Raw genomic sequence first — 21,785 nt, 5'->3', positions numbered from 1 at the left:
AATGTATGTTAAAGAGTAGAAATGGGGAATCCCTTCAATCACCAAAAGTAAAATGTGTGCACATTGCCCACTCGAACAGAACAGATAAATGGGGCACATGCTGATAAGCAATCGAAATATAATGCTTGTTTTCAGCACTAAGTTGTTTTTAGTGATCCTTATGTGCGATATAATATTTTGTAGTTTATTTTAGGTTAGATTTATAAAAAATTGAAGATCTATTTTCATCTTCAATACTCAATTTTCTCACAATTTTGTTACTGCTAGATGGTTGATATTATCTATATACCAAACACTTGATCCTCAAATGATTAATCTACAGTGGATGACATTTCTATCTTCTTAATAATGTAGTGTTTGCCTGCAAGTAGCACAAATATCTTATGTATTTTATGCAGTTAATTTTGCATGCTGCACCTTCTTTGAATACATATGCATTATCATATGTTGAAATATATATTACACATGAAATGCTCCTAGGATGCTTCTGTCTCGGGATTCTTTGGGAAGGAGCACTCTTGCTGCTCCTGCACCTTGCTTTGTTCCATGCTCTGGAAACACTATTAAAAAGTACACAAAAAATTCAAAATTTGAGGAAAAAAAATATTCATGCACATAGGGTAAAATTTAAATACAGACATTCAGACACCAAATATTCAAGTTTCCCGACTTATGTTGCACATAAGGGTACAAATAAGAAAATCACATCCAGATTTAAAGTTCTGAAAAGTAATTGATAGACTGGGACATAATACATAAATCTCAAGGTTCTAAATTACCACCACAGTCCAAACCCCTTTGAAATTGGCTCCAAGTCCGTGCCAAATAAGTTACAACAGACTACCAGGCAAGGTATTTTTCAGCTCCAAACAATCGAATGAGAAGTCGATTAAGGAAAGCAAGATGAGGGGGTCTATTTGTAAGAAAGAATTAAGGCTTGGGTAGGTTAGGGATTCATATTTTTTTTCCAAGCTTGACTCCTGTTGGCTGGCTGACACCTTTCCCTTACTTGATCAAGTCACTAGGATAACTTCAGCTGAATCCATCAAGTCACAGTCGAGTGGGGCCAGTGTTGCCCAAACACCAATCTGCCTTGGTCAAGTCTGATAACACTGGAAAAATCACCTGAAGAGCTAGATTCATAACGTTCATATAGATGTGATAACTGGGGAAGAGACCTTCAATACCTATCAAATTCATAATCTGTAACCTGCATCCCCATCTAGTTGCTAGATCATTTATCTATCAATGTTTTGCCTCTAATGCACTACCTTTGGTCTCTCTCTACTCCACTCATTTTGCCCTGCTTTGCTCACAACCTGCAATGCAAGGGAGAGAGGATAAACTTTCTTAAGCCTAGAATACCTTTTGCTAGACCACATCAAAAGAAAAGGCATACACCATATAACGAAGGTGGAACCTTGGGCAGCTACTACAGGGGAGATTGAAAAGGCAGTGTGTGATAAGGTGGAGAAGAGCTTTAATGATACTATAAAAATCAGAATAAGTGATTTAGCCAGGTAATAATTAGAGAAATATGGGAAAATGAGCATCATATGCAGGAAGCAGATTCCGTGGAATAAAGTATACTGTATTAGTGATACTGTAAAATGCAGATCCATTGATCCATCCAGATGATAATTAGCGGATGAATAATCTGGGAAAACTGAGCATGATAAGCTAAAGGAAGAAAACAAAAATTACGTGAAGGAAGAAATTGCCTTCACTCGAGATCCTAAGACAAGTAGTGAAAGCTAGAATAGATTTAATGCTGTGGCAGAACTACGGCATGCAAAATACTCTGGCAAGCTTCAGAATTGAGGTGATTACCAGAATGCATGAAATTCAAAAAGAGTTCCCAATTAAAATTGAGTTTGGTTGAAACTGAAAAGCCAATGTACATTGCAAGAGCAAAGCTCTGACTGCAGACTCAAGAACTCTGGAAAACAAGGTGAAATGCTTGGAAAAACCAGTTCAAAGAGACCAACAAGTACCTCAAAAAGGGAAATTCATGAAGAATAGGCTGCAGATGGAGAAAATGATGATGGAGGAAATGTAAGTGGAGACGATGGATAAAATGTTTGAAGGCACTGTTAGAAACAACTTACATGAGGTTAGAGCAGTGGAGACAGTGAAAAAAATTGATCTTGTGTCAGTAGTCACATAAATGATAAATGAAGTTTGAACATCTATTTAGCCTTTGATGATAATACTTGTTTTTGGATTGGCAACAATAAGAATTTGCATCCTATTTATTACTATTGAAGCATGTCAGATGACTTTCCGTAAAGTTCTGATGGAGAAACCAGAATATCGCAAAGCATGTCCACTATGCTGGCTTCTCGAGATCTCAGGCCTATTTAGTTCGTATTGTAAATATTTTCTGTAAACATAATATAATCTCCTTTTCCAATGTTAAAAATAAACAACATACAATTAGCATGTAAACTCACATTAAAAAGTTACAGTAGACTATACATTTGTTTTTTGCAATCCATTACTTGTCACGAACAAAAACACATATAAACTACAACTGGTGCTCTTGGCTTGCGATGCTGCAGAATTTTCCTGATTATGAAAGGAGAGAAACCAATGATACAAACTCTTGAGTTACTCTTCCTTTAGACCTTGTATTGATGACAAAGTGCTCTGGATATTTTCTAAGTAATGAAAGAAGTCCAATCCATGGTCTCCCTTTACTCTCGGAATCTGCCCAATCATCTGATGTCAAAAATTTCCTTATCCTACTCTGATGCCAAATCCCACTGTAGTGTTCAAGAAGCTGCACCATGGAAAAAAAAGGTTTAAATTTTTACTGTACATTTCTAACAGCACTAAAATCTGAAAAAGCCCATTCCTAGGAAAGTCAAAACAACATGCTATACATGCAACAAGTTTAAAAGAAACGCTCTTTCTACTCCTAGTGAAGACCATTTTATAAACACATACATTTAGCTTTTATAGTTCTTACAAGTTATAAGTAGACTATAAACTAGATATATCATATTTCCAATATGCATATGGCATCTTAAATCATGCAAAAGCATTGGAAAATATAAATATTTTTAGTTTATCAAATATACATACAAATTCAGTGGTACTGGTCATTGGTCAGCTCTAAGTATAAATCCTCTGCAAAGGTTGCACCGCTGAACATAACTGAACAGGCTCAAAGTCGGAGTCAACTATGGCTACTAACATTTGCATATGCATAGATTTAAGAGTCAATTGAACTTCTATCAAAAAAATACTTGTGTTTGACTCTTGCACAAGAAAGCACTCTGGCTGTCTTAGAGAAATGTTTAAACGACTAACACTGTAACACGCCTATATACTGAAAAGTTGTCTCTGATCCAATTTTCCTACAATAAAAATGCATACTTATCCCAGAAAATTTGCATTAGTGTACTGCCTTGTAGACAATAATTGCTCATGCTGAAGATCCATAGATGTGAGAAATGGAAAATACTGCAGTGCACTTGCAATGTGACACGTAGTGAATCAATCCACATTTGCAATAGCAGTGAGTGTTTGTTGAAGAAATTTGCGTTATTGAACTTCAGAATGTTTCTCAAGATATGTAAATTGCAGTTACGATTAGTAGTGCTTGTTTATTTACAACATAGGAAAAACCTTGCTATACATCAAATTAAAATATGAATGAAAAAAAGAAAACAAACAATGCTTTCAATCACAACTCATAAGAAGCAAACAGATTATGAGTTTATTTAGGAGTAGAGCAAAACAATATTAAATATGAGGAACAACAACAGAAAATCACAGTATTAATTGTAGCAATCAAAAGCAACTTGCATGAAAGCAAACCAATAATTAATGAGATAAGAATGAATACCAGCCGATTTGAAGCCTATGATAAGGAACCAGTGAGTTTAATCTAATCTAATGCAAAGGTTGAGAGTAAAGCTCAGGATCACCAAGATGACCAAATCAGATACAGTGACCTTTTATCTCACCAAGATCACACAGGTTCATGATGAGTTAGCTATAGTTGGGGAGGCCATGACAGATGGAGAGATGGTAAGGACAGCCCTGGATGGCTTCACCAAGCCATGGGATCTTTTCATCAAGGGCATTGTCACATGAGAGAACCTTCTTGATTGGGACAAACTATGGGGACAAACTATGGGGTGATTTCATCCAGGAAGAGATTCGAGAAGAATCTCTATCAGGAGGCTAGCACAAGGGTGATGATGAGAGTCTTGCTCTTGCCAGTCATAAAATGAAAAGCAAAGGAAAAGGTTCAAGCAAGAGTGACAAGTCAGCCTTACAACCGAAGAAGGACTTGACTACGATCAAGTGTTTTGCATGTCATAATACAGGACAGTAAGCATCATGGTGTCCACAGAGGAAGAAGGGTGAAAAAGGTACGCAGTTAGTTGTAGTTGTGTCGGCAAAAGCTCAAGTGGAAGAGTTTGCCAGGAAGTTTGAGATGGAATTCACACTTATTTCTTATCTTTTTTTGAGCACCATACCATCTGGTGCATGGCTATTGGATAGTAGACCCACATGTTATATGACAGGAGCATGGGAGCTATTTGACAACCTGACAGAGTGGGACTCAGAGATGCATGTAGAGTTTGATGTTGATTACCAAACATGTAGTGAAGGGAGTTGGGATAGTGATATTCCGGCTTGAGTCAAGAGGCGTGTTGAAAGTGAAGGACCTGCTATGGGCGCTAGAACTCGGGAGAAATTTTCTCTCAGTCTCTATGATAGAGGAGGGATTTGTTGTAGTGTTCTAAGATGGATAGGCACTGATCAGATCCATGGCATCTAGTTCTAACAATGGCCATGTCATTAGAGTTAAAGAGGGAAACTTGTATAGGCTAAAGGGCCAGACTATTCGAGAAATGGCACACAGTGGGATAGTGACAAAAAACAATGAGTGGGAAGCTCCGAAGGTTGATCAGAGCTGAGGGATTCAACCTTCAGATTCAGGTCAGGAGGACCAGTCCACAGATCCTTCAAGTGTGCCAAGAAGGTCTCATGGTATGAGATTATAGGATGTTTTGTTGAAAAATGTAACTAGGTTCGGTCCTCATAATGACGTGTTATTGTGATTTTATATAATTGATGCAAAGAAGAAAAAGAAATAGATTAAATTAATATTGTAATGCTTGTCTCATGGGTTTCATGAGCAAGGAATTTTATTTTTAGTATGACTCCCATTGTGAGTCCTTAGGATTGATCATAAAGTCAAATTGAGTCAAAGCCATGTATGAAGAACCCTTCTTGGGTATGTTACATTTTGTATGAGTTATTAAATCAGTATGTAAGCCCTCCAAGACCAAGCACAAAACAGCTCCTTCCAGTCGGCTACAAAATGGAGTAAATAACCTACTCAAAGAGACATGTTGGCTCAGCTCTCTCATGTCGGCTAATTTACAGAGGCAAACTACTATTTATAGGCAGCTCGGGTTTCATCTTTGAAACAGAATTTCGGGCATCTTATCTTCTGCAATTCGGTGGAACAATGATCTGAAATAGAAGTGCAAAAAGGATAAAAGGAGAAGCCTCCCAGCCTGCGAAGTAAAGAAGGAGAAGAGCGAGGTTCTTAGGGTACTTTATGGGACTGTTCTAAGGGCAGAAAAACCCTATACGTGCTAGAAGTCTGTTATAGCAGTAAAGGACGAGAAGAAGTCTATTGCAGCAGTGAAGGTCGAGGAGAGAACTCTGTTGCAGCAGTGGAAGCCAAGGAGAAGTGCAGTCCTCCTAAGGAGCCAAAGTGGAAAAAGGCCGAAGGTATAAAGCAAAAGAAAGCCAAGGTTGAATGTCATGTGCCTTCCCAAAAGATTTTGTAACAGGTTTGTCTCTCCACAATTTTGTAGAAATTTTGCTAAGGAAAAGGACCCAAGCAGTTTCAAATTACGAACTTAGGAGAAATACGGCCAGATTATTTAGCTAGCGGAAGGGGGCCACCCACGTGGGAAAGTGTATTGGGCAATTCAAATTGCCTTGGAGGGAATTCGGATGGTTGTTGGAGGGGCCCACATGAGGCAAAGAGAGGCCCACGAAGTCATAAGGAGGAGGAGCTCCTCACTTGGGCATCATTCGTTCTTGCATATCGAAAATCACTTGATTGTTTGTTCGAGCTTCTTAGCCGAGTCAATTGGCTGTTCAGCCATGAATCTCTCAAGCGGGAGATTCAACCTTACCTTCGGGGGACTACGAGTGCCACCCTAGGAAGGCAGTTTCATAGCATCTTGGGGAGCACCAAGGAGCAGTGTTGTGAAAATCGCGATAAAATGAAAAAATTGCGATTTTTTCCCTCTTCCGATAAAATCGCGATAATTAAACAAAAAAATCGCCGGATTTTTTTTGCCGATTTTTATTGAAAAAATCGCGATAAGAACTTAAAAAATTGCCAAGGTTTGCGACAGATGGCAGCGAGGTTTTATAATGTTTTTTTTTTTGTTTTTTAAGGGATGCTAAATGTTTGAAATGCAATTGTTTTTGAAAGAAACAAATAATTTTTGAGTGGGGCAGCTTAATGATCAAGTCTAGGCCCTAGTATTGATATGCTATTGATGGTAATGTTAAATTCTTAAAGTAAAAGAATGAAAATGAAGATTAAGGAGAATGTCACTAAAGAATGAAAATGAAGATTAAGGAGAATGTCACTTTTACTTAAATTTTTAACATTACCATGAAATGACTCAGGATGTTTGAGAGTGGTTCCGGCCTCATTGGATTTCATATGGACAAAGTAGAATTTTAGATTTCATTCAAAATCCAGCAGACTTTTCAGTTTTTCAGGATTTCAGGATTCGGAGATTGTAATGTTTCCAGGTGACACCACCTGCCCGGGCTACCCCTGCCACCAGTAGAGGACGTGGTCTACCTCCTATAGCTCCTACTTCTAGTTCTTCAACTTCTAGAGCATAGCAAACTCCACTGACAACTCCAGCACCAGCATCTACATCTAGAGGGAAAGGGAAAGCTGTGGCATTTTCTTGCAAGAGGGACAGAGGAAATCAATAGGATTCGACTTTAGTTATTTTCTTCATTTTATTGTATATGACATTATGGCATGATGAGATACATTATCATATTTTTTGTTGATATTTTGAGGCTGAGTTGGGACTCAGGAGTCAGGACTTACTATTCAGGACATGATTCAATGTTATGCGTGATTTTAGGGCTAGAAATGATATTAAACATCTTATATATTAGTTTTTTTATCATATTTATGTGTCAATGTATTTATTTTATGTTGTAGATGGTTTAGTTATTAAAAAAAAATGAAAAAAAAATGAATATTTTTGTACCAAACGATTATTTCCCGATTTTTTCCGATAATTCTAATTTTTTCCAATTTTTTCCCCGTGCCGATTTAATCCCGATAACGATTAATGCAACATTGCCAAGGAGTATTCACAGCTAGCACATTCAGCCACCATCAAGTAGTGCGTATTTCTAGGCCAGTCAGAGAAGGGAACACGCAGTTGTGGGTAGAGCTTCACTGGGCCAGTACTACCTGGAGGAGCCAGGAGAGTTGAAGGACATTAGGTGGTCAGCACTTGGGAGGAGTTTTGGAGCAGGTGGGTGCAGCAAATAGGCAGTTCGAAACCCAGCCTTAGAGGACAGCGCAGAGGGCCAGTCTGGGCATCACGTGGGTCTTGAGGGGAAGAGCCACAATACCAGAATCTCAGTTGGGAAGGAAGGAAATTCATGGGAGGTCTCATCCCAGTGATTTAAGGGAGTTTTGGAGAAATTTCCCAACTTCATTCAGGCAGGCTGAGTATGTCAGTTTCAGCAGAGGACAGGCTCCTTGGGGGTCGAATTTCAGAAGTCTGAACTAGGCCAAACCCTTCTTGGGTTTTGGTGGGTTTTTGCTGAGGATCGGGAGCTAGACTTTTATAATTTTCTGAGCATGGGAAGCAGTGATTCCAGCCTCTTTGTTCCAGCTGAAAGCACAGTTTCTGGGCAACGCAGATCAGTTTCAGAGCAGCAGTTGGACAGCCCTCAAATCAACATTTGCTCACCCGAGTTTTGTCACACTTGTCCTTAGAGACAAGCCCAAGTGCACCATTCCATTCACTGTTGTATTTGCCCTTGAAGATTTAATAAAATGGCTCAGCAGTTCTCTGTTTCCAACGTTTTCATGGGTGTATGATGTGTATTTCGCATTTCTGATTGTTGGATTGTTTGCTTGCTTTGTTTATCACTTAATTTCATGTTTACAAACATTACATTGAAGAAGAAGTAGAGAAGGAGGAAGGAGCAGAAGGTTGACTATAGTTGATTAAGGATCTTGTGTGTTGGTTTTGGAGTGGCAGATAGGTCAAGGGTCTTGGTTTTAGTATTAATCAATTGAAATCTCTATAAGAAGAAGAATTTGTTCAGGTTTTCCTCTCAAGTGGGAGAGGTTTTGGCCTTGGCTGATAGCCTATAATCTGTGTCTCTTGTCTCTTTATGGTTTATGCATTAGTAGCTGATTGATGAAGAAGAACACTAATAACCTAAGTAATAAAAGATCCTAATCTAAAGAAGTGAAAAGCACTCACAAGCAGTTACTAATAGAAGAGAAATCACTTAATTACTATGCCCTAGGTTTCTCAACATGATATCAGAGCTAAGGTGACTAAGTCAAGGAAGGGCATCTTATCAAAGGGACACTCAAGGATCAAATCTCAAGGAAGGCATCAAAGCGAAGATCATCTTGAAGTCAAAGGAAGCATCAAAACCCTAGATCAAAGAAGTCTACAAAGATCATCATCAAGAGGGAGCAGGCCAAAACCCTACATCTACTCAAGTTAAAGTGTTTTGAAGACTATTCATCCAAAGGAAGCTAGATCAAAAGGCGGTGCCATCTCACTCCCTGTGGGATCAAGGATGATTCTTGAAGAATACTACCTTCATCAAGGAGAAGTTTTCTATCCTCTATATCATCATCAACATCAAGGAAGCAACAAGAAGGAGCATCCTATCAAGTAAGTATATTTATGTCCACACTTGAATATGTCAAAATGTATTTTTGCAAGGAAAGCAAAAAACTAGTTGGGGCTTCAAACTATCTTGCATGGAAGAAAATGACAGATTTGAATCTCATTGAAAATGAGGTTATCGAACATGTCAGAGGTTCTATCACTAAACCAAGAAAGGAATATGCTCAAGCTCCTGCCAAGTATATGAAAGGGGAAGTTAGGGCTCAAAGGATTCTCATAGAATCCACCAAGGATCCCTCATCCCATATGATCTAAACTCAAAACTTCAAAAGAAATCTATGACAAATTGGTAGAGTTGTATTCTATAAGAACTTGTGGAGAAGTCATCTCATTAAGGCAAGAAATCTACAAGATGAAGCTGTCAAGGGAAGATGGAATAACCTCATACTTTATGAGGATATCTGAGATTCGAGATCAACTACAAGATCTAGGAGAAGTCATGACTAATAGAGAAATGACTATAGTTGTATTAAATGCACTACCAGAGGAGTGGGGTAACTTTACTTCAAATATTTATGGGAAGAAAGAAGCTACTCCATTCCAGGATCTATGGTCACTCTGTAAGATTGAAGAATGTAGAGTAAAGGTCAAATCTGATGTGGGAGCGATAGAGCAAAATCAATCATATGCTACAATGATAAAAAGAAAGGGAAAATTTGGGAAGTTTGGTCATCAAAAAAATAAGAAGAACATGGCTAAAATACAATGCTATGGGTGTCAAGAATATGGGCACTATAGGAGAGATTGTCCTAAGCTCAAAAAGGACAATAACAAAAGAGGAAGAGAAGAAGACCACATCACCAAGGAAGTGGAGGAAGCTGAAAAGAAGAAATCCAAGAAGGAGGAAGTAATAGATCTCCACTATTGAGATAGTCTTCCTCACCTAAGTTCTTTTCAAGTTCCTAAGTCTTCTGTTGTAAGATATGGCTATCATGATTCACTAAATGGGATGCATCAAGACATCATAGAAGCATTGAAAGCAAGAGCTCGGGACATCATCATAGAGAAGCATGAAAGATGGTTGGAATCTATGGAAGTCAGGGATACAGCTGTTGGGAACCTCATTGGAAACATAAGTAGCAAGGTCATCTAGTTCAAGGTTCATCATACATCTGTCAAAAGGAAACATCTGCTGATGGGGATACTTTAGAATCTCTAATGGAATCTTCATTGAAAGCTTCACCGATCATGAAGGGAAGCAAGTGTTTCATCAAGAATTCCAAAGTTGTGGAATTCATGGGATGATGATAATGATGACATAAAAGTGAAGCAGATCAAGGGATTGAAGTTCTTGATCTATACAACCATCTGACCTATTGTGCCTCTAGTTGATAGCCAAGGATGGTCCTGTTGTCGCACAGATTGACACGACAACGCTCAGATCGGGGGCTGTCACTCTGATCCCCGATCTCTCCGTTTAAGCCTGTCTCCCGCGGCTAAGGGGGGTAGACCCTATGAGGTGATGAAGACCAACTGTCGACCAGTTGGGTTGGGAGACACGAAGAAACAAGCACTAAATTGATTTTGTTAAGTTTAATAGACCAGTGCCTTGCGGATTTAATGTTTAAACGATTAATTATCAGATGCTGCAGAAATATAAACCATGTAGAGCAACCATTCAAAAAATTAATTTTTATCAAATGCGAGAAAATGCTTAAATGATACTCCAGCAATTGAAATTTCGAAAGATAAAGTGCTTTGAACAATCACGTAAAATATTAACCAGAGATCACATTCATGCAGTTAATCCTCAGATGAACATTGAATCATATTAAACACTAATTCCCACGTCAAAAATTTTAGCCTCAGCATAAAAGATGAAATCTAAGAAATTTCCGAGCTAAGACTGAAATTTGCAAAAATTTCCCAAAATATTTTTTATGTTTTAAATAAATCTAAATTAAGCTAACTAAAGACTAAATCAAAAGAAATAATACTAAAGTCTAGATTAAATATAAAGAAACCTTTTCTATTTTATTTTATTTTATTTTTTTATTTTATTTATTTTTTAAATGAAAATGAAACTTGAAATTAAAACCTAAACTAAAACTAAAACAAAACTAAAAAAAAAAAGTCTAATTTAAATTTAAACTAAGGTCTAAAAAGTAAAAGGGAATTTTTTAAATTTTCTATTTTATTTTATTTTTTTTATATAAAAACCAGTGTTTTACAAGCCGGCCGTTTCGAAACCGACTCGGCCGAGTCGAACCGTTTCATTAGCTGGAGGAGTGACTCGGCCAAGTAACCGGTCCGGTTGACCGAGTCACACATGACTCGGCCGAGTCATCCAATGACTCGGCCGAGTCATGTGTGACTCGGTCAACCTGGCCGGGTCTGATATGACTCGGCCGAGTCACAAGGGGACGGCTGGGCAGCGTAAAACACATAAAAAAAATTCATTTTTTGGTATTTTTTCAAAAGGTTAATGCAGTTTATGGATTAATACAGGCTCTGTGTTTTCATTGTGATGTTTGAACTCCATATCTTCCAAATTTTTAATTTCTTTAAGCTTACCTGATGCTTTATCCAATTCCCTTTTATCGTCACACTTAGAAAGGTGTCCCTGAACACCTTGTGGTTCTGACGGATCATCCTCCTTTACTGAATCAAAACTGTCAATCTTAAGTTTACCGGACCCTGATTTAGCATCAGCCATAAGCTGTTGTTTCAGTGGGGGACTACCACTGAGATATTCTGAGGCACGACGTTCAGTCCATGCCTTTTTCCTTTCTTCTAATTGATCTCTCGCTGCATACACATAAGGGAGTGACTCCAGATCTTCACCCCCTTCAGACTGTACTTTCTCAATCCATCTAGTAAGCTCGAGTGCTGCCTTGCTTGCAGAAAACTCTGGATCATATGTTAGAGTAAACCTTGAAAAGGCATTACACTGACCATCTATACTGTGAGGCAAAGCACCCAGAGAATACTGATTCTTTTCAAAAGGAATGACAGAATTTTTTGCCCTTGTTAAAAGTGTGAAGTCAATATGTTTCCCAACATCATAGTGTTTTACATTACTAATGCAAACGGTATGAAGATCCTTACATGAAATCATAACAGAGCAGAGGGGGCACTTCTCCTAATTGTCACCTTTGTGATCCCCTTCTCCCATCATCAAATACCGTAGAATACAAGGAAAACAAAAGATGTGACCACAGGTTGTTATTTGAGGACACAATGGAGGGTTGTCCAAACAAATAGGACACTGTACATGGTTAGAATTGATCATGTATGACAGACTACAGTTGACTATGTATTGCCATTGGGTACCATTTTGATATAGTGGATTGGTTCATGAGCCTACTTTGATCATATGTTGTCTTCCATCTATATTATAATGCTGTGTGTTTGGAAACATGAATGAAAATCTTTAAAATTATGTTTAAAATATTTAAAATTATGTTTTTTAATAAAAAAAATAAATATTTAATGTATTTTTTACAACGACTGAGTCATTGAAATCGAGCCAGCCGAGTCATTACCATTTCGGAGTCGGAGTCGGAGTCGATCCTCGGCCGAGTCGGAGTCGGAGTCGGAGTCTTAAAACATTGATAAAAACTTGAGTCAAATATACATTAACCTAAATGAACAACTAAACCTTAACTTTTATTGTATGAAACCTAAACTAAACAAAAATTAAATAAAATTCTAAATTTGAAGTCGAAATTGACCAAAACTAAAATCTAAGGAAAAATGAAAAAATCGAGTCTTGCCTTTTTTATTCTTTTTAATATATGTTAAAGCACGCTACATAAAAAAAATAAAACTAACCACAAAACGCATTAACCATACACAAACAAAATTTAAAAAAAAATCGTGATGATTTACTGTTCAGTGAGCGCATTTTACGACAGGGTGCTTCGACGGGTTTGCGATGAAGGTTGCAAGGGAGCGTAGCACGGATGAAGCCGTCGAGCAATTGCAGGTGTATATCGAAGAGCAGGTCAGCACTGAGGAAGTAACCATAGAAATCTGAAGCGTTTCTTGCTGCGTAAGGGAATCCGATGGTGATAGCGTGAAGGAAGAGGGAATGATTTGAAACCACGTCTGTTCTGAGCTTTCATTTGCAGATTTGAGGTGACAACGATTCATCTGCAAGTTTTTAACAATTCGTTTGCAGCAAATAAAGCCGCCAGTTGAGGATTGGACGCAGAAGGGACCGGGATCTGCAGCGTTTTGGTGGTATGGAAAATAAAAAAAACACATGGAGGAGTTCGACGGGCAGAGGATTGAAGGGATGCACGCAGGGCGATAACAATGGGAACGTAGAGATGAGAGAAAGCGTAGAACGCAAGCCTGGCAGCTCGAACGAGTTTGGGAAAGAGCAAGGTGAAACGAAATGTGACAGTGTATAGCTGGACGGCGGCTGAAGGAAATCGATGCAAGGTTATGGTGGCAGCGTAATAATTTTGCAGACTTTGGCAGCGTACAGGAGTTGGAATTTGATGGGGAGCACATAAAAATAAACTTCCTGCAAATAATGAAACCCCAGATCTGAAAACAACTGATATCTGAAACCCTTGGACAGCAAAACGGCACAGATAAACCTTGGAAATCTTTAGAAACCCTGCAACCTGGAATGAAAAATCACCCAAAAATAACGTGCATAAAACAAAAACTGAAAACCCTAAACCCAGTAAAAATTTACAGTATTTACAAACTGAAAGCTCTTAAGAAGCCAGATTTATCAATAATCACAGTAATATTATCAGAATTTAATTTTAATGTAAAACGCTTCAGAAAACCCTGCATGCATTCATAAAAATATTTCGAATGATAAGCCCGGGATCAAGAACTCGTTGGGCTCTTTTAGAAAACACAACCTCGGAGTTGGCTGGTTCAGCCGAGAACTTCCCCTAACGCCCGATAATCTAAAAAAAAGGATTTCCTGCACAGCTTAAAATCAACCATTAACATAGAAGGAGAAAACAATAGTGAAACCCCAATCAAATGGAGATACCTGCCACTATATTTCAGAATCTAAACTATTATTCAAACCCCAAAGATCAGACAAGATACCTATGCCTAGATCAATCTTCATTAAGCTATCATCAATGGCTGAAAATAAAATTATGCAGAAAAAAAAAATAGAACAATCTTACAGCATTTTCAAAAGAGTAACACCAGCAAGATTTTTAACCCCAAAGTCTTCTTTATTAGCACCAGAAAAATTTACAAGAGAGCTTCTTTAGCACCAGACTCTAAGATCCAATCTGCGTGTCAAATGACCCCTAACACCTTATTTAAAGGAAAAATTCCCAACAGCTAATTCGAGTGATCCATGTCAAAATGATCTTGACCGTCGATGAGGATCAAGATATCTCTTAATCTCATCCGTCGAATTTTTAATGCATTAAAAAATTGAAATTTTGCATTTATTTACTCAAAATATTATTATTTTATTATTTTTTAAGTTTTTACTTTATTTTATTATTTTTATTTATTATTTATTATTTTATTATTTTTATTTATTTTTTTAATTTTTCAATTTTTTTTTATTTTTTTTTTAATTTATTTTTAAATGGATCCTCGAACTTAACCTTTGGAAAAATCACCTAGGACCTAGGACTTAGGACTTATGAGGGGATTAAAAACATTTTCTAACCCTTAGGACACTTTACATCATGATTTTTACAACTTTACATCTCAAGGGGGAGAACCTATTTGACACAGACCCTCATAAACCACCCAGTTCTGCGACACAACTATAATCTAGCAGATTAACACACTAGGATTCTCCTAAGATTCTAGTGACAAAATCCATTCCGGCTTTGGGGTTAGGCTGAAGGAAAACTCTGTCGATCATGGATCGGTGAGACGAAAAACCTTCCGGAACGTAGATTATCACTTAGAAAATTAGGTCCACCTAGGCAATTTATATACATGACTCATATCTGCTAAGATTATTTACAATTTATACATGCAGACTGGGTTTACAACATAAATTGATCAAGCTGTTGATGACTGTAGAATGGCACGGACATGTCGATCAAGCGCTACCCTTTTTGCCACAAAGAAAAGGGGGTGTACTGCTATGGGTAGTTGACCGGTAGTGGTCAACAGGTCCCTTCACCAAATGGATGTGAAGACTGCTTTTCTGCATGGCTTCTTCAAGGAATAAATATTTGTGGAGCAACTATAAGGATTTGAAGTACATGACCGGAAACTCGTGTGTAGACTGAAGAAAGCCCTCTATGGCTTGAAGCAAGCTCCAAGAACCTGGTATGTCCACATTGATAGCTTCTTGATGAAGCTTGGTTTTACCGAAAGCAATGTTGATCCAAATCTCTTCTTCAAAACGTTCCAAGGTATGCCTTTGATTTTGGTATTATATATTGATGACTTATTCTTGACAGGTGGAGAACCTCTTACTCTCTAGTGTAAGAGGGAGTTAGCTTCTGAATTTGAAACGAGAGATCTTCATTTGATGCACTACTTTCTGGGTCTTGAAGTATCGCAAAAACCTAGTAAGACTTTCTTTTCTCAAGGAAAATATGTTGTCACGCTGCTAGAAAGATTTGTCACGATATAATGTAAATCCATGAATAATCCAATGGAGATGAACTTCAAGAAGTTGTGGGTGAAGCTACAAGTCCTGATTTGGCAAATCCTTCTAAATATCGACAATTGATTGGGGCATTGATGTTCTTAGTGAACATTAGACCAGACATATGTTTTGTGGTCAATACTCTAAGCCTAAGTTGTATGAAACGGGGAAACGGGTACGAGTTTCTGAAACGGGCATGGGTAAGAAACATGACCCCCCCAAATTTTGGAAACAGGGAAACGCAAAATATATATATATATATATTAGGACATTTAAGAAATATGTGCAATCATAAAGCATATATGATACATTCTAATTTATTACATTATGATTAAATTGTCAATTGTCAATGCATAAACTATAAGTCTCTAAATTTACATCACATTTACTCATGAATGATCACATAATGAAAATAGCAATATCCAAAATCAGCCACAAGAAATTTCTAATTTCTTGTCTCGTGCTTGATTGAGAGTCTCCTCCTACATAGTCAAACGACCTTAGTGCTCTTGATTAAATACAAGTTCCATACCATAGTATCCTACGTGCTCTTGATTATTGGGAGTCTCCCCTACATAGAGGTTTTGATCCTCTTGATTAAATACAAGTTCCATACCCTAGTACATGACAAAATCCAATGGAAACATTGCAATCCCCCCAATCATGAAATCCTGAAAAACAGATAAGTCTGCTGGATTTTCAGTGAGATCTAAAATTCTACTTTCTCCATATGAAATGCAATGAGGGCGAAACCACTCTCAAACATCCTGAGTCATTTCATGGTAATGTTAAAAATTTAAGTAAAAGGATGAAAATGAAAAATAAAGGAGAATGTCACTTTTACTTAAATTCTTTAACATTACCATGAATTGCATATCAACACTAGGGCCATAGGCTTGAACATTAGGCTGCCCCACTCAAAAAAATCCTCTTTTTTATAACTTGAGAGGCATCCAGAAGATATTTTAGTCGCCCAATAAAAAATTAGAAGCTAAAAAAATTAGAAACAAATACAAGAAAAAGTCAAGTTAGAAGAGGAAACTCCATCGTACGGCCCGGAAACACGTTTCCGGCTATACTAGCCATGTTTCCTCCTCGAGAAATGGGCCAGTATGGCCAGAAACACGTTTCTAGGCCGTACGATACGAGTTTCCTCGTTTCCGTTTTGTTTCCGGCTGAAAACGAACCCTTCTCCAACGTTTCCTGCAACTTAGCTCTAAGCCAATATATGATTAAAACATCTCATGCACACTGGATTGCTGCAAAGCATGTACTGAGATACCTGCATGGGACCATCAATCTTGGATTGAAATATACTGTCGGAGATGTAAGACTATATGGGTACTTTGATGCTGATTAGGCTGGTAACTCTATTGATAGAGAAAAGCACATCTAGATGTTGCTTTAGCTTGGGATCTTCCATGATATCTTGGATGAGTAGAAACGGAAGTCTGTAACTCTTAGCATGACTGAACTCGAGTACAATGTTGCTAGCATGGCTAGCTATGAGGCAGTATGGCTAAGGAAACTCTTTGGAGAGTTGTTTGAGCATGTGCTAGATACAACAGTAATATGCTGTGACAATAATAGTGGGATTCAACTTGCAGAAAATCCCATGTTCCATGACAAGTCCAAGCACATTGATATCAAATATCACTATATTTGGGATACAGTGCAAAGAAGAGCAGTGAGGCTCCACCATATTGTGACTGATTATCAAATAGCTGACATACTTACCAAGCCTTTGCCGAAAGGAAAGTTCTTGGTTTTCCAAGAGCGGCTTGGACTAATAGATGTAACCCTTCCTAGAAAGGGTGGTCATGGATGATGAGCCTTGGTTGTGTGAGATCCTTGTCATGTCTTTACAAGTGGATCCCCCCACGCAGAGATGAGACTTGGTTGTACGAGATCATTGTCATATGTTGACAAGTAGATCCCCCCAAGTAGAGATGAGACATGGTTGTGTGAGATCCTTGTTAAGTGGGTTATCCACCCAATTAGAGATGAGACTTGGTTGTGCGAGATCCTTGTCATGCGTTGACAAGTGGATCCCCCCAAGCAGAGATGAGACTTGGTTGTGCGAGATCTTTGTCATGTGTCGATAAGTGGATCCCCCAAGCATAGATGAGACTTAGTTGTGTGAGAGTCAAGTGGGTTACCCCCCCAAGCAGAGACATGACTTGGTTGTGCAAGATCCTTGACAAGTGGGTTATCCCCCCAAGCAGAGACGTGACTTGGTTGTGCAAGATCCTTGACAAGTGGATTATCCCCCAAGCAGAGACGTGACTTGTTGTGCAAGATCCTTAACAAGTAGGTTATCCTCCCAAGCAGAGATGAGACTTGGTTGTGCGAGATTCTTGTCATATGTTGGCAAGTGGCAATCCCCCCAAGTGAATAGAGGGTGATGGATGAATCTCCCCTGTGATGATTCTTCTTCATTAGAGTGAGACATCATTGTTCCAAATGATACAAAGCAGAGATGAACAAAGATGAGCAGAGAAAGCAAAGATCTTTTGTTGCAGAAAGAAATTCCTCCCTAGCTGAGAGGGAGTGTTGAAAATTTGGTAGCTCGGGGATGAATTCTAAAAATAGAAAGTCTCAAGTATGACTTTTCGAAAATAGTAAATCACCTTGCATCAAATTGGAAATCAAGTATTCTTGAAGGAAAATATCTTCTAATCATCAGTCAATCCTAATAGTTCAATTTCGACTTAATCATTAATATTATTATTATTATTCTTCTGATGCTATTATATTATTATTAAAAAGAAATTCAAGACACTCAATGATGGCTCTTAATAATGTTCTCTTACACTCTCATTATTGGCATGGCATATTCCTCTTACACTCTCTTACACTCAATAAAAGCTCATCATAAAAGATTCCTCTTACACTCTCTTCTGCTCTCATTAAAGTGTGTCATGAAAGATTCCTCTTACACACTCTTTAATGCATATGTTACACTCTCCTTCTTAATTGCAGAAGTTACAAAGGCATGTGTACCTTCTTAATGGCATGAGTTACATTTCCTAAATGGGCATATGTTACTCTCCCTCTTGGCATGCGAGTTACTCCTCCTCTATGGCATGGATTCATTGCTCCTCCTACATGTGTGTGTGTGTGCCTTCATTCTTTCTCCCCTCACTACTTGTGCATTGTGAAAGAAGAATTCGAACTTGAGAGAGAGTTGGAGAGAGTTGAAGAAGATCATGAGAGAGAGACTTGGAGAGTAATAGTAGACCTTGGTGAGCCAAGGTTGATTCAGTGTTTCAGTGTTGATTCAGTTGAAGGAAGGTCGATTCAATGTGTGCATCTGTCGCTGCTACCAGTGATCTTCATGCTACAACTTGTTCAGATTTGGGTGAACATACTCATTCTTTTGATCTCTTATTGTACTATGTATCTTTGTTGACAATTGATTTCTAAGAGAAGAAGAATCTAGTTGGGTTTTTCCCTGGTCATTGGACCTAAATTCTCAGTGTTTCATTTAGTTCGTGGTTGTCTTCTATTGTGCATTTGATTTATGTTATTTCTACAATTGCTTATCTAATATTGTTGCATAAAGAAGTTTTGTAAGAAGTGATTGTTACAACATAGAACATCAAAATTTCAACACTGGATAGTGGTGCATCACACCATGTGACAAAGGCACGAGAGCTATTTAGCAATCTAACAAAAAGAGATTCAAATTCATATGTGGAGCTTGGTAATGGTGCCAAGGATGCAGTGAAAGGGGGGGGGAAGGGGTTGGACTTGTTATCAATATCAATCACAGAGGATAGACTATATATAGTTATGTTTAGGAATGGTCATATGCTTATTCATCTGGAGAAATCTAGCCCAAACATTGCAGTGGCTATCAAGGTTTTAGAGAGAAATTTATACAAGTTGACAAGCAAAATTGTTCACACATTGAAGGATGCTCAGGAGCATGTAGAGGCTCCTAAGAGCACTGTAAAGTTTTGTAGATGTTCTATGCTAAGAGCAATTTCACTTTTCTCACAGCAATCATACAAGTAGTTAAGCAAAATGCAGATAGAACATATAAGCAGATCTTACAGAAGACAAATCAGAAACAAGAAAAATGTGTGTGTTCGTTTCGGCGGTCAACAGGATGCTTCAACCAGCAAAGTCTCCTTTGGTCAGCCAGCCCAGATGTGTCACAAGATCCCTCCAACTAGTAGATGAGTCAACCCAAGTCAATTCTACAAAAAGTCAACGCTGTCCTGAAAAGTCAACGCAGGGGCAGCAAGCTAAAAGTCAACGCAGCAGCAAAACGGTCAACCCTTTGACCTTGATTTTTGTGCCAGATAGTACGGCCTTCAAAAATCGAACTTTCCACCAATTTTCAGCTTGATTGGACCAAGCGTTGACCAAAGTCAACGCTGGTCAAACTTTCTGCGAAACCCTAGCAGCAAAAACCCTAGCAGCAGAAAATCCGTACGGTCTGTCCTCTTCGTCCTTCCCACGTGTGGCTGAAATTCGTCCTCCAGGTAGCGTACTCTCTAAGATGAGAGAGGAAGATGTGAGTTGAGTTGTGATAAAATTCTCTCCAACTTTTCCTGTATATATATCCATCAATGAGGGTGTGTGACACATCTGTTGGGCATGTGAGCCTACATTACAAAACTGGCTGACCTTGCACATATAATTTATTAAGAATAATAAATTCACAATATAAGTTCTGCTCATCGGATTAAGACTATTTTTATATGGATTTTACACCTCTCAGAAAGAGGAATCCAACAAAAATATTAGCCTCTTAATCTGAGCATCAGAACATGGAGTTTGGACCTAGTTGTCCAAATTTAACACTCCCTCTCAACTAGGGAGAACTCCATTTATTAGTGCAATCAACATCGTGAGTCATCCCGCCGAAACTTGCTTTGCTGGCTTCTTTATTTCAGAACAGAAGTGGGTCAGTCACAAAGACATCATTCCCCGACTGACATAATCAGTCCAGAGGTCCCAGACCTCACAAATCTTGATCCCAGATCAAGAGGTTAGACCATGCCATCCTAGATAGAGAGTACGGCAATCTCTGATGCGTCCATCAGTCTTTGCTAATAGTCTCTAGCTTTTCCACACCTCATTGGCCAAATGAGAGGTACTTCCCATGAGCCCTGAACTCAATGGGTAGGATGCATACGGGGCACAGATTAAATGAGTGGCGAACCAGCTCAATAATCACAAGGGTGGGGCAGAAGCATTATGAGTGCTTATAGCTTCGAGAAGCTATCCCCAAAGCCCCCAGAGCTCCCAGAGCTCATCGTCCAACAGGACCCACATCATAGGGTCTTTCCACGACACCAAGACTCTCACGGAAGGTTAGGAACTTGACCTTCCCCAGGGGCTTAGTGAGAATATCCGCGACCTGCTCATCAGTTCCTATATGATCGAGCCTTACGGCGCCTCGCTGTACCATATCCCGGATAAAGTGGTACCTGATATCAATATGCTTGGATCGGTCGTGGAACACAGGATTCTCAGTCATACGAATCCCACTCTGATTATCACAGAGTATTACAGTGGTATCTAGCACATGTTGGAACAGCTCACTAAAGAGCTTCCTCAACCAAACTGCTTCACAACAGGCCATACTAGCAGCAATGTATTCGGCCTCCGCGGTGCTCAAAGCCACCGACTTCTGCTTCCTGCTCATCCATGAGATCGAAGCAGAACCAAGATTGAAACAGCATCCAGATGTGCTCTTACGATCCACCACACTGCCAGCCCAATCGGCATCAGTATATCCCGGAGTATCACACTCCCAGCAGTGTATCTCAGCCCATGGTTTATCGTGCCCCGAAGATATCTCAAAAGATTCTTGGCACCAACCCAGTGAAAATGATGAGGCTCAACCATCTGTTGGCTCAAAGTATTCACTGCAAAACATATGTCCGGACAGGTGTTCACTAAGAACATCAAAGCTCCTATGAGTTGACGATACTCGGTAGGATTGGCCAAGATAGGCCCTGCAGCGCTGCCACTCAACTTCTTAAAGTTGAGTTCCATTGGTGTCGACACGGACTTACAGTCCACCATCCCAAATCTTTCCAGAAGCTTCACAATATACTTTTCTTGAGAAAGGAAAATCTCTCCAGGTCTCTGCCAGACCTCTAGGCCTAGGAAATAGTGCATCAGTCCTAGGTCTTTCATCTCGAACTCAGCAGCAAGCTCCCTCTTACATTGATGAATGAGAGGGTCACCACCTGTCAGGAAGAGGTCGTCCACATATAGCACTAGAATGAGAGGCTTTCCTTCCA

At 38.8% G+C, this 21,785-nt stretch overlaps 1 pseudogene across 1 annotated transcript in view; it reads right to left on the bottom strand.

The window, feature by feature from the left end:
• Positions 1-2,415: 2,415 nt before the first annotated feature.
• LOC149229995 (FHA domain-containing protein FHA2-like) overlaps positions 2,416-21,785 on the bottom strand; it is a 92,419-nt pseudogene continuing 73,049 nt past the window's right edge. The window contains exon 3 of the transcript XR_016247978.1: positions 2,416-2,782. The product of XR_016247978.1 is annotated as an FHA domain-containing protein FHA2-like (transcript). The remainder of the gene's footprint in view (positions 2,783-21,785) is intronic.

Source organism: Pinus tabuliformis, chromosome J (assembly GCF_031772625.1).
Source record: "Pinus tabuliformis cultivar Carrire ecotype Pingquan chromosome J, CPIR1, whole genome shotgun sequence".
Classification (NCBI taxonomy): domain Eukaryota; kingdom Viridiplantae; phylum Streptophyta; class Pinopsida; order Pinales; family Pinaceae; genus Pinus; species Pinus tabuliformis.
Note: the sequence above shows the minus strand (reverse complement) of the source record. Positions and strands in the feature narration are given on the sequence as shown.